Source organism: Arachis duranensis, chromosome 4, assembly GCF_000817695.3.
Source record: "Arachis duranensis cultivar V14167 chromosome 4, aradu.V14167.gnm2.J7QH, whole genome shotgun sequence".
NCBI classification, from domain to species: Eukaryota; Viridiplantae; Streptophyta; class Magnoliopsida; order Fabales; family Fabaceae; genus Arachis; species Arachis duranensis.
The window spans coordinates 41,770,797-41,783,568 of record NC_029775.3 but is presented as its reverse complement, the minus strand read 5'-3'; the positions used below and the strand labels follow the sequence as shown (position 1 = coordinate 41,783,568).

General features: G+C 36.9%; 1 non-coding gene across 1 annotated transcript; it reads left to right on the top strand.

The window, feature by feature from the left end:
• Nucleotides 1-2,384: 2,384 nt before the first annotated feature.
• LOC127747310 (small nucleolar RNA R71) lies at nt 2,385-2,488 on the top strand. The gene has a single exon (XR_008009110.1). It is a non-coding gene; the product is annotated as a small nucleolar RNA R71 (small nucleolar RNA).
• Nucleotides 2,489-12,772: the final 10,284 nt, after the last annotated feature.

The following is a 12,772-nucleotide window of genomic DNA, read 5'->3' as shown; positions in this document are numbered from 1 at the left end:
AGAGTGGATGGATGTGAGTGGTGAAGGGGGTAATTGGGAAGAGAGGTTGAGGTGATTGGTGAAGGGTTTTTGGGAGAGTGTGTTATAGGATTAATTAGGAAGTAAGGTGGGAATATGTTAGGTAGGGATCCTGTGGGGTCCACAGATCCTGAGATAATCCTGTGGGGTCCACAGATCCTAAGGTGTCAAGGATTTACATCCCTACACCAATTTGGTATGTAAAATGCCTTAGCATACCATTCTGGCATTTAAACCCCGAAGTGGTGCACGTTCTGGGCGTTCAACGCCCATGTGTAGCATGTTTCTGGCGTTGAACGCCAGTTCCATGCATGTTACTGGCGTTCAGCGCCAGCTTTTCTCAGGGCATATTCCTGGCGTTCAAACGCCAGGATGCTGCTTATTTCTGGCGTTCAGTGCCAGATCAATGCTCTGTTCTGGCGTTGAACGCCAGCCAGATGCTCCTTACTGGCGTTTAAACGCCAGTAAGTCCTTCATTCAGGGTATGATTTTTCTTCTGCTGTTTTTGATTCTGTTTTTAATTGTAATATTTTTTTCGTGACTCCACATGATCATGAACCTACTAAAACACAAAATAACAATTAAATAAAAATAAAATTAGATAAATAAAAGTTGGGTTGCCTCCCAACAAGCGCTTCTTTAATGTCAATAGCTTGACAGTGGGCTCTCATGGAGCCACACAGGTGATTAGGTCAATGTTGTATAGTCCCAACACCAAACTTATAGTTTGGTTGTGGGGATTCAACACCAAACTTAGAGTTTGTTGTGGCCTCCCAACACCAAACTTAGAGTTTGACTGTGGGGACTCTGTTTGACTCTGTACTGAGAGAAGCTCTGCATGCTTACTCTCCCTTGTTACAGAGGGATAGCCGTGTGCCTTAAACACAAGGTAGTCCCCATTCAATTGAAGGACTAATTCTCCTCTGTTAACATCTATCACAGCTTCTGCTGTGGCTAGAAAAGGTCTTCCAATGATGATGCATTCATCCTCTTCCTTCCTAGTGTCTAAGATTATGAAATCAGCAGGGATGTAAAAGCCTTCAACCTTTACCAACACATCCTCTACTAATCGATAAGCTTGTCTTACTGACTTATCTGCCAATTGTAATGAGAATAAGGCAGGTTGTACCTCAATGATCCCTAGCTTCTCCATTACAGAGAGTGGCATAAGATTTATGCCTGACCCTAGGTCACACAGAGTTTTCTCAAAGGTCATGGTGCCTATGGTACAGGGTATTAAGAATTTGCTAGGATCTTATTTCTTTTGAGGTAAAGTTTGCTTAACCCATGTATCTTGTTCACCAATAAGCAAGGGAGGTTCATCTTCCCAAGTCTCATTACCAAACAATTTGGCATTCAGCTTCATGATGGCTCCTAGATATTGAGCAACTTGCTCTCCAGTTACATCTTCATCCTCTTCAGAGGAAGAATAGTCTTCAGAGCTCATGAATGGCAGAAGGAGATTTAATGGAATCTCTATGGTCTCTATATGAGCCTCAGATTCCTTTGGATCCTCAATAGGGAACTACTTCCTGCTTGAGAAACGTCCCAGGAGGTCTTCCTCACTAGGATTTTCGTCATTCTCCTCTCTTGTGCATTCGACCATATTGATTACATCAATGGCCTTGCACTCTCCTTTTGGATTCTCTTCTGTATTGCTTGGGAGAATACTGGAAGGAGTTTCAATGACTTTCTTACTCAGCTGGCCCACTTATGGCTCCAAATTTGGAGGATCTTGTCTCACTCATGAAACTTAAAGTGGCCTTTGACAGATCAGAGACTAAGTTTGCTAAATTAGAAGGGCTCTGCTTAGAATTCTCTGTCTGTTGCTGAGAATATGATGGATAAGATTTGATATTGCTGAGCCTATTTCTTTTACCATTATTAAAGCCTTGTTGAGGCTTTTGTTGACCCTTCCATGAGAAATTCGGATGATTTCTCCACGATGAATTATAGGTGTTTCCATAAGGTTCACCCATGTAATTTACCTCTGCCATTGCAGGGTTTTCAGGATCATAAGTTTCTTCTGCAGAAGATGCCTCTTTAGTACTGTTGGATGCATTTTGCCATCCATTCAGACTTTGAGAAATCATGTTGACTTGCTGAGTCAACACTTTGTTCTGAGCCAATATGGCATTCAGAGCATCAATTTCAAGAACTCCCTTCCTCTGAGGCGTCCCATTATTCACGAAATTCCTCTCAGAAGTGTACATGAATTGGTTATTTGCAACCATGTCAATAAGTTCTTGAGCTTCTGCAGGCGTTTTCTTTAAATGAATGGATCCACCTGCAGAGTGGTCCAATGACATCTTGGAAAACTCAGATAGACCATAATAGAATATATCTAATATGGTCCACTCTGAAACATGTCAGAAGGACACTTTTTGGTCATCTGCTTGTATCTTTCCCAAGCTCCATAGAGGGATTCACCATCTTTTTGTTTGAAGGTATGAACATCCACTCTAAGCTTGCTCAGCTTTTGAGGAGGAAAGAATTTATCCAAGAAGGCCGTGACCAGCTTATCCCAAGAGTCCAGGCTATCTTTAGGTTGTGAGTCCAACCATTTTCTAGCTCTGTCTCTTACAGCAAAAGGGAAAAGCATGAGCCTGTAGACTTTAGGATCTACTCCATTCGTCTTAACAATCTCACAAATCTGCAAGAACTCAGTTAAAACTGGTAAGGATCTTCAGATGGAAGTCCATAAAACTTGCAGTTCTGTTGCATTAGAGCAACTAATTGAGGTTTCAGCTCAAAATTGTTTGCTCCAATGGCAGAAATTGAGATGCTTCTTCCATTAAACTTGGACGTGGGTTTAGTAAAGTCACCAAGCATCCTCCTTGCATTATTGTTGTTGGGTTCGGCTGCCATCTCCTTCTCTTGTTCGAAAATTTCAGAAAGGTTGCCTCTGGATTATTGTAATTTAGCTTCTCTTAGTTTCCTCTTCAGAGTCCTTTCAGGTTCAGGATCAGCTTCAACAAGAGTGCTTTTTTTTTTGTTCCTGCTCATATGAAAGAGAAGAGAAAAAGAAAAGGAAGAGGAATCCTCTATGTCACAGTAAAGAGGTTCCGAATTGTTAGTAGAAGAAGAAAGGGGATAAAGAAAAGAGAATGAATAGTCTGAATAAAGAGTAAGGATAAGGGAAGTGATAAGAGATGAAGAGAGGTGTTAGTAAATAAATAAATAAATAGAATAGGATGAGAGAGAGATTTTCGAAAATAATTTTGAAAAGGAGTTAATAATTTTCGAAAATTAAGATAAGAAATTAAATTTAAAATTAAAAATAATTAATTAATTTAAAAGAATTTTGAAAAAGGAGGAGATATTTTCGAAAATTGGAGAGAGAAAAGTAGTTAGGTGGTTTTGAAAAAGATAAGAATCAATCAAAAAGTTAGTTAGTTAATTGAAAAAGATTTGAAAATCAATTTTGAAAAGATGAGAAGATGAGAAGATATTTTTGAAATTAAATTTTTGGATAAGATAAAATTTTTGAAAAAGATATGATAAAAAGATATGATAAGAAGATAAGATAGAAAAGATATGGTTGAAAAAGATTTAATTTTTAAAATTAAAATTATTACTTGACTAACAAGAAATTAAAAGATACGATTCTAGAATTTAAAGATTGAACCTTTTTTTAACAAGAAAGTAACAACTTCAAATTTTTGAACCAATCACATTAATTGTTAGCATAATATTTTCGAAAATATGATATAAAGATAAGAAAAAGATTTTGAAAATATTTTGTAAAAGATTTTTGAAATTTTTGAAAAAGAGGAAAAAATGGAAAAGATATGATTTTTGAAAAAGATTTTGAAAAGATAAGATTTTTAAAATTTGAAAATTTGACTTGACTTATAAGAAACAACTAATTTTAAAAATTTTTGACTATGTCAACTCAAATTTTCGAAATTTAGGAGAGAAATAAGGAAAAGATATTTTTTTTAATTTTTGAAATTTTAATTATGAGAGAGAAAAACATAAAAATGACTCACAACATGAAAATTATGAATCAAAACTCATGATGCATGCAAGAACACTATGAATGTCAAGATGAACACCAAGAACACTTTGAAGATCATGATGAACATCAAGGACATATTTTTGAAAAAAATTTTGATGCACAGAAAACATGCAAGACACCAAACTTAGAAATCTTTAATGCACGGATACTAACAAACGAAAAATGCATATGATAAACAACAAAAAATATAAAACAAGAAAACATCAATATCAAACAAGAAGGCTTACCAAGAACAACTTGAAGATCATGAAGAACACCATGAATGCATGAGTTTTTCGAAAAAAAAAATGCAAGAGATTTTTAAAACATGCAATTGACACCAAACTTAAAAATTGACTCAAGACTCAAACAAGAAATACAAAATATTTTTTATTTTTATGATTTTCTAATTTTTTTGTATTTTCTTTTATTTTTTTCGAAAAACATAGGGAAAAGGAGAATAAGAAATTCAAAATCTTTAAGGAGAATTCCAGGAATCTTTCAATGTTAGCCCAAAGCTCCAATCAAAGGGTTTGACATGGCTTAATAGCCAGTCAGCTTTAGGATGGAATTACATGCATTGTAGTGATTAGTTGAAGACGAATTCCAAAGGAGTTTGAATATGGCTTTGCAGCCAGCTAGGATTCAACATGTTAGCATGAAACTCTAGAATTCATTCTTGAAAGTTTTGAAGCCATAGAATAATTTAGACAAAAATTTCGAAAATAATAATTTTTTTTTTGGAAAAAATGGAAACAAAGAAAAATTTTGAAAAATTTTTGAAAACTTTTTGAAAAGAAAATTACCTAATCTGAGAAACAAGATGAACCGTCAGTTGTCCATACTCGAACAATCCCCGGCAACGACGCCAAAAACTTGATAGGCGAAATTGTGATCATCAACATTGGCTCCAAAGGCTTGGTGCTCTCAAACGTGAATCACACTTTGTCACAATTCCGTACAACTAACCAGCAAGTGTACTGGGTCATCCAAGTAATACCTTACGTGAGTAAGGGTCGATCCTACAGAGATTGTTGGTATGAAGCAAGCTATGGTCATCTTCTAAATCCCAGTCAGACGGATTTAAATGGATTAAGAGATTATTGGTTTAAATAATGATAATAAAATAAATAGAAAATAAAGATAAAGTTACTCATGTAATTCAGTGGTGGGAATTTCAGATAGGTGTATGGAGGTGCTGTGTTCCTTCTAAATCTTTGCTTTTCTACTTCTTCCTTCCAGTTTTTTATCACTTCTTTCTATGGCAAGCTGTATATAGGGCATCACCGTTGTCAATGGCTACATCCCATCCTCTCAGTAAAAATGGTCCAAATGCTCTGTCACGGCACGGCTAATCATCTGTCGGTTCTCGATCATGTTGGAATAGAATCCCTTGATTCTTTTGCATTTGTCATCACGCCCAGCAATCACGAGTTTGAAGCTCGTCGCAGTCATTCAATCCCAGAATCCTACTCGGAATACCACAGACAAGGTTTAGACTTCTGGATTCTCATGAATGCCGCCATCAATTCTAGCTTATACCACGAAGATTCTGATTAAGGAATCCAAGAGATATGCACCCGGTCTAAGGTAGAACGGAAGTGGTTGTCAGTCACGCGCATTCATAAGTGAGAATGATGATGAGTGTCATGGATCATCACATTCATCATGTTGAAGTGCAACGAATATCTTAGAACAGGAATAAATGGAATTGAATAGGAAATAGTAGTAATTGCATTAAAACTTGAGGTACAGCATAGCTCCACACCCTTAATCTATAGTGTGTAGAAACTCCACCGTTGAAAATACATAAGTGATGAAGGTTCAGGCATGGCCGAGAGGCCAGCCCCCAAGGTCTAAGAACTAAACGTTCAAAGATGTAACGTGGTCCAAAGGACGACTAATACACTAGTAAAAAGTCTTATTTATACTAAACTAGCTACTAGGGTTTACAGGAGTAAGTAATTGATGCATAAATCTACTTCCGGGGCCCACTTGCTGTGTGCTTGGGCTGAGCTTAATCTATCCACGAGCTGAGGCTTCTCTTGGAGTTGAACGCCAAGTTGTAACGTGTTTTGGGCGTTCAACTCTGGTTCGTGACGTGTTTCTGGCGTTTGACTCCAGAATGTAGCATGGAACTGGCGTTGAGCGCCAGTTTACGTTGTCTAATCACGAATAAAGTATGGACTATTATATATTTCTGGAAAGCTCTGGATGTCTACTTTCCAATTCCGTTGAGAGCGAGCCATTTGGAGTTCTGTAGCTCCTGAAAATCCATTTCGAGTGCAGGGAGGTCAGATTCCAATAACATCAGCATTCCTTTGTCAACCTTCTTTCAGAGTATTGCTCAGGTCCCTCAATTTCAGCCAGAAAATACTTGAAATCACAGAAAAACACACAAACTCATAGTAAAGTCCAGAAATGTGAATTTAGCATAAAAACTAAGGAAAACATCCCTAAAAGTAACTAAATCATACTAAAAACTACCTAAAAACAATGCCAAAAAGCGTATAAATTATCCGCTCATCACCGTTCCTTATAGATCAACATCCTTTGATTCAAATTCAAATATGAATTTTTCATGTCATGCATTCAAAATCACAAATAATACCACCACATTTAAGTAAATAAGACTACTCTTAAATATAAACTCAATTTCTCATGTACTACATATTTTCTTCTTTTCTTTTTAGATTCAAGTTCAATGAGTGGTACGTGAAACACAATTTTTTTAAACTATTTCTAAGAACTGAAAGTACTAAAGATCATGCAAGAAATCAAAGCAACAGAAGATAGAAGACAACAAAATAAGAACGGAAGAGAAATAGAATTAAAGGAACTCAACCACCTCAGTTATGCTGGTGGCCATCTCATTCCTCCATGAAGAACATTCATCTTCCTTTGGTGCTAAACAGAAAAGCCATAAGCGAAGCGTCAACACCAAACTTAAAGGTTTGCTTGTCCTCAAGTAAAGAAGAACTGAAAGCAGAGAGGGACATAAAAATAATTAGTTTGATAAAATAAGTAAAAAAAGAGAATTAGGATTTGGGAGGGAGAGAGAATGAAAACAGGGCGGCGCGCTGGGTAAGTGATGCGGCGCAATCGACGCGTACGCGTACGGCACGCGTACGCGTGGTTAACCACATGGTGAGGGTGACGCGTACGCGTCAGGGACGTGGACACGTTGGTTGAATTGCGCAGCTAGCACAGTACCTTCGCGAGACCTGCACAACTTTTGGCCATGCACCCATTTACGTCGATTTTTCAAGGCACACGTGCGCGTCAGACACGAGCACGCGTGGGTGGTCCGTGAACCAGAGGGACGTGTACGTGTCTGGTACACGTACGCGTGGGTGAGTTGGTGCACGATGCATAGTTCCTGCACAACTCCAACGTAGATTACGACCTATTTTCTCTTCCCTTTTTTTTCGAAGTGTTTGGTTCCTGCTCTAAAATAGCTGCATGATCAAAACACACGTAAAACGAAAGAAAAATAGTAAAATTCAATAAAAATCAAATAAATAAGAAAACCACTACTACAAAAAATACTAAGGATACGAATTTCTCGGGTTGCCTCCCGACAAGCGCTTCTTTAATGTCACTAGCTTGACACTTGATTGTTTAATTTTCTTCCTCTTCTTCCAGTTGGTTAAAAGAAATGACTCCAAGTGAAGAGAGGTGAAGATTAGTTCCCCCTGATATAAAATCCTCCTAACAAGCTTTCTTTTATCGTGATTAGCTTGATTTACCTTGCTTGTTGGGGTAGAGGTGGATTATTTTTTTATTACATTTTTTCTTCATAGATATTTTCTTCTGTTTCTTGGTCACAATTTCCTTGTCAATGCTTTCCTTGGTTGTCTGCACTTTTTTTATTTCAAAATTTTGGTATTGTGTGATGGTTAGAGTGTACCCTTCATCAAGAACTTCTTGAATTGGTGGTTTAATAAATTCATCCTCTATGCCACCTCTGCTTCATTGGAATGTAGATTCCCATAATTGTTTTCACCCTTTACAACCTCCTTTGTTTTTGCATCTTCCTCTTCTTCCATATGTGAGGGTGGAAAGTTCTCTAATTCACTGGAGTATAAACTCCTTTGATTGATTTCCTTACTTTTTTCCATAGGATCTTGAATTGTATCTCCTGGGAAGGAATTTGCTTGTTCCTCTTCCTGGTTCTTGATAATTGACTGCGCATATTTCTCTACATTTTGACACTCGTTTTTATATCATGTATGAATTCTTTCATAAGAAGCTCAAGACTTGATGGTACTTGATATGAATAAGAAGATGGTGGCTCTTGATATGAATAAGAAGGAGATGATGATTCTTGATAAGAGTAAAAAGAGGAGGGTTCTTGGTATGAATAGGGAGATGGTGGCTCTTGATATGGGTAGAAAGATGATGGTTCTTGATATGGATAGAGAAGTGGTGGCTCTTGTCATGAATATGGAGATGGTGGTTCTTGATATGAATACGGAGATGGTGGTTCTTGATAGTTGGAACATGGAGCATTAAAGTTTCTTTGGTTTTGACTTTGCCAACCAAAATTTGGGTAGTTCCTCCATCCACAATAATAAGAATCACTCCCTGGGTGTGAGTAGTAACCCATGTGATCTCTCTCCATTATTTTTTCTTAGCAAAAAACACCAAACAGAATTAAACGCATCATGTGGTATACAGGCAAGCAAAGTAGAAAGAACATAAAGGAAATTTAAACTCAATAAATAAAACAACTAAAGGGACACCAAACTTAATTCCAGAAATTAAGAGAAAAGAAAAAAATTAAATAAAAGAAATCAAACTATATTTTTTTTATTTTAAAGAAATAAGTTAAATGAAATTAAAGCAAAAATGCTTAATCTAAGAAATCAAACAACTGGTAGTTGTTAATCACAGTCAATCCCCGGCAACGGCGCCAAAAACATGGTGCAGAATTTAAAACCCACAAACTAACCGGCAAGTGCACCTGGTCGTACCAAGTAATACCTTAGGTGAGTGAGGGTCGATCCCACGAGGATTGATGGATTAAGAAAAAATGGTTAAGTGATTTACTTAGTTAGACAAGCAAAAAATAGTGTTTGAGTGTTCAAAAGCATTAAACAATAATTTAGAGGATCAGAAAGCAAGCAATAAATTGAGGTGAAACAATATGAAGAAGGCAGTTAAGGCATTAGAGTTATCTATTTTCCAGATTGACTTTTCTTACTAACTATTTTAATCATGTAAGATTTAATTCATGGCAAACTATATGTGACTAGACCCTAATTCCGTAGACCTTTCTAGTCTCATCTAACTTTCATCAATCGCCAATTCCTTGGTCAATTAATTCCGATTAGGGGGTGAAGTTTAATTCTAGTTATTATGCCACAAAAATCCTAATTATCCAAATATAAGAGGATTATATGTCACATATCCCGTTAAATCCAGATAATTAGAATTTAGGAGGAATTGTTTTCAAGCTGTTGTTTAAGTAAAGAGCTTTTCCAAATTATACAAGAACTCAATTAGAAAGAGGGTCATACTTCCGTTCCACCCAAATTCATAAGATAAAGAACGAAAATAATTCTTGAAATATAAATAAAAACATGAATTAAAATAGAAAAATAATAGTATCAATCCATACAATAGACAGAGCTCCTAACATTAACAGTGGAGGTTTAGTTACTCATAACTCAGAGAGAAAATAAGGATTCAGTTAAACTCTAAAGTATGAAATGTGGAATGTAAATTGGAATTGAATCGAATCCCCTGAAGAGAAGTTTCTTTTCCCATTTATATCTAATCCTAATTAATTTAAAATCTAATTTCTAAAATTAAAATAATATCTTTTCCTAATTTAAAATTCAAATTTGAATTTAAATCAGAATTAATTAAACAATCTGTGCCATGTAACGTGGGGACGACTTGGCTTCACTGGATCCACGCCTAACTTGGCAAAGAGCTGCGCCTTACTTGAATGCCAAAATACGGCCCAAAAATTGCCCCCAGCGTTTTCTGCATTTTCTGCACGTGGCACATTGGTGCACGAAATTGCAATCATACTTTTGCAATCCGCACAACTAACCAGCAAGTGCACTGGGTCGTCCAAGTAATACCGTACGTGAGTAAGGGTCGATCCCACGGAGATTGTTGGCTTGAAGCAAGCTATGGTTATCTTGTAATTCTTAGTCAGGATATCAATTATAATTATCAGTTGACATGCAAATGAGTTTTGGAGATGTTTTGTCTTCTGAATCTCTGCTTTCCCCCCTGTCTTCTTCTTCACGCACGCAAGGTTCCTTCTATGGCAAGCTGTGTGTTGGTGGATCACCGTTGTCAATGGCTACCATCTGACCTCTCAGTGAAAATGGTCCAAATGCGCTATCACCGCACGGCTAATCATCTGTCGGTTCTCGATCATGTCGGAATAAGATCCATTGATCCTTTTGTGTCTGTCACTACGCCCAACACTCGCGAGTTTGAAGCTTGTCACAGTCATCCAATCCCTGAAACCTACTTGGAATACCACAGACAAGGTTTAGACTTTCCGGATTCTCAAGGGTGCTGCCAATGGATTCTAGCTTATACCACAAAGATTCTGATTAAGGAATCTAAGAGATACTCATCCAATCTAATATAGAACGGAGGTGGTTGTCAGGCACATGTTCATGGGTTGAGAATGGTGATGAGTGTCACGGATCATCACCTTCTTCAGATTAAAGTGCGAATGAATATCTTAGATAGAAACAAGCGTGTTTGAATAGAAAACAGAAATAATTGCATTAATTCATTGAGATGCTGCATAGCTCCTCACCCCCAACAATGGAATTTAGAGACTCATGCCATCAAATTACAAAGTTCAGATCTAAAAATGTCATGAGGTACAAAATAAGTCTCTAAACTAGTAACCTAGGTTTATAGAAATTGAGTAAACTAAGATAGATAGTGTAGAAATCCACTTTTGGGGCCCACTTGGTGTGTGCTGGGGCTGAGACTTAAACTTCTCACGTTCCCAGAGTTAAATGTCAGGTTGTAACCTGTTTCTGGCGTTCAACTCCAACTTGCAACCTGTTTCTGGCATTCAACGCCAGAATGCAACATGGAACTGGCGTTAAACGCCAGTTTACATCGTTTATCTTCATGCAAAGTATAGACAATTATATGTTGCTGGAAATCCCTAGATGTCTACTTTCCAACCCAATTGAGAGCGCACCAATTAGAGTCCTATAGCTCCAAAAACTCCATTCCGAGTGCAGGGAGGTCAGAATCCAACAACATCAGCAGTCCTTTTTTAGCCTGAATCAGATTTTTGCTCAGCTCCCTCAATTTCAGCCAGAAAATACCTGAAATCACAGAAAAACACACAAACTCATAGTAAAGTCCAGAAATATGAATTTTGCCTAAAAAATAATAAAAATATACTAAAAACTAACTAAAACATACTAAAATCTATATGAAATTACCCCCAAAAAGCGTATAAAATATGCGCTCATCACAACACCAAACTTAAACTGTTGCTTGTCCCCAAGCAACTAGATAAATAAAATAGGATAAAAGAAATCAATAATACATAGTATCTCAAAGTTTTATGTGAAGCTCAGATTCTAATTAGATGAGCGGGACTAGTAGCTTTTTGCTTCCGAACAGTTTTGGCATCTCACTTTATCCTTTGAAATTCAGAATGATTGGCATCCTTAGGAACTCAGACTTCAGATAGTATTATTGATTCTCCTAGTTTAGTATGTTGATTCTTGAACGCAACTACTTTATGAGTCTTGGCCGTGGCCCTAAGCACTTTGTTTTCCAGTATTACCACCAAATACATAAATGCCACAGACACATAACTAGGTGAACCTTTTCAGATTGTGACTCAGCTTTGCTAACATCCCCAATTAGAGGTGTCCAGAGTTCTTAAGCACACTCTTTTGCTTTGGATCACGACTTTAACCACTCAGTCTCAAGCTTTTCGCTTAGACCTGCATGCCACAAGCACATGGTTAGGGACAGCTTGATCTAGCCGCTTAGGCCTGGATTTACTTCCTTGGGCCCTCCTATCCATTGATGCTCAAAGCCTTGGATCCTTTTCACCCTTGCCTTTTGGTTTAAAGGGCTATTGGCTTTTTCTACCTCTTTTGCTTCTCTCTTTTTTTTCACTGTTTTTTCTTGCTTCAAGAATCAATTTCATGATTTTTTAGATCAACAATAATATTTCTCTTGTTCATCATTCTTTCAAGAGCCAACAATTTTAACATTTATAAAATTCAATATAAAAAATATGCATTGTTTAGGCATTCATTCAGAAGACAAAAAGTATTGCCACCACATCTAAATAATTAGAATTTTCCTTATTAAAAACTCGAATAAAATATTGCCTCTTTATTCTAAAAATCTACTATTTTATTTATGTTTGATGATAATGGGAAAAATAAATTATAGCTTAATTGGAGATAAAATCAAAATAGATATACTAATTACTACTACTAATATATAACTTCTAAGGTAAATTCCTAATAAGAACAATTATCACAAAGTTAAGGCAAAGATTAGGACTCAACAACCTTTATTTTGGGAGGTAGATGCTCCTTTAATTTGTGGGGTGCTTGGCCTTTCAAGAGACAGCTTCTGACGCTTTAGTTTCCTCAGTTCACGCCCTTGCTCTTCTTGTTCCTTAAGCAGTTTGCAAAGCATGCTATTTTGATTTTGTTGTTCTTCCTTTAGTTGCTCCATAGCTTCTTGCAATTTGGTGACAAATGCTTCAAGGCGCTCCCAGTATTC